Raw genomic sequence first — 1569 nt, forward strand, 5'->3', positions numbered from 1 at the left:
TCAGTGTGTGGTGTTTACTGTGCATGTTGAGGTGCTCTGCTCAGTGTCTGGTGTTTACTGTGCATGTTGAAGTGCCCTGCTCAGTGTGTGGTGTTTACTGTGCATGTTGAAGTGCTCTGCTCAGTGTGTGGTGTTTACTGTGCATGTTGAAGTGCCCTGCTCAGTGTGTGGTGTTTACTGTGCATGTTGAAGTGCCCTGCTCAGTGTCTGGTGTTTACTGTGCATGTTGAAGTGCCCTGCTCAGTGTGTGGTGTTTACTGTGCATGTTGAAGTGCCCTGCTCAGTGTCTGGTGTTTACTGTGCATGTTGAAGTGCTCTGCTCAGTGTCTGGTGTTTACTGTACATGTTGAAGTGCTCTGCTCAGTGTGTGGTGTTTACTGTGCATGTTGAAGTGCCCTGCTCAGTGTGTGGTGTTTACTGTGCATGTTGAAGTGCCCTGCTCAGTGTCTGGTGTTCACTGTGCATGTTGAAGTGCCCTGCTCAGTGTGTGGTGTTTACTGTGCATGTTGAAGTGCCCTGCTCAGTGTGTGGTGTTTACTGTGTATGTTGAAGTGCCCTGCTCAGTGTCTGGTGTTTACTGTGCATGTTGAAGTGCTCTGCTCAGTGTGTGGTGTTTACTGTGCATGTTGAAGTGCTCTGCTCAGTGTGTGGTGTTTACTGTGCATGTTGAAGTGCCCTGCTCAGTGTCTGGTGTTTACTGTGCATGTTGAAGTGCCCTGCTCAGTGTCTGGTGTTTACTGTGCATGTTGAAGTGCCCTGCTCAGTGTGTGGTGTTTACTGTGCATGTTGAGGTGCTCTGCTCAGTGTCTGGTGTTTACTGTGCATGTTGAAGTGCCCTGCTCAGTGTGTGGTGTTTACTGTGCATGTTGAAGTGCCCTGCTCAGTGTCTGGTGTTTACTGTGCATGTTGAAGTGCTCTGCTCAGTGTCTGGTGTTTACTGTGCATGTTGAAGTGCTCTGCTCAGTGTGTGGTGTTTACTGTGCATGTTGAAGTGCCCTGCTCAGTGTGTGGTGTTTACTGTGCATGTTGAAGTGCCCTGCTCAGTGTCTGGTGTTTACTGTGCATGTTGAAGGGTTGGGTTCTGGGTTATGGTGGGATCCTTTAGCAGTGGTTATAGTAAATCAAATTTAGTGCCACTGCTTCATAAACAGATCCATGACATTATATGTGTGTGTGTGTGTGTTTATTTTAAATAAGTTATAACAATGGTTGTGAAACAAATAGCCATGGTCCTGGAAGTGAAACCAAATATTAATTATTAAACACATAATCAGAATGATTAAACAAGTAATTTATAAATGCCTCTCTCTATATATTTGTTCTACAATAAATGAGGGTCCTGTCACTTGCTGAGCACACCGCTACAGTTTAGTACTTATAAAAATGTGAATACAAAAGAGCAAAACCGGGACGATTGAACAATTTTACTGTTCCTGACCGGGACGAAAAATGAAGTCTGAAACAATCCCAGTTTTCCCGGGACGTTGCTAACCCAAAGTAACAGGCACGAGAAGCCAGTGGATTCGTATGCTCGCCCACCTACTGCACTGTCGGGTTGTTGCGTGTTTT

The sequence above is a fragment of the Acipenser ruthenus genome, chromosome 24 (genome assembly GCF_902713425.1).
Source record: "Acipenser ruthenus chromosome 24, fAciRut3.2 maternal haplotype, whole genome shotgun sequence".
Lineage (NCBI taxonomy): Eukaryota > Metazoa > Chordata > Actinopteri > Acipenseriformes > Acipenseridae > Acipenser > Acipenser ruthenus.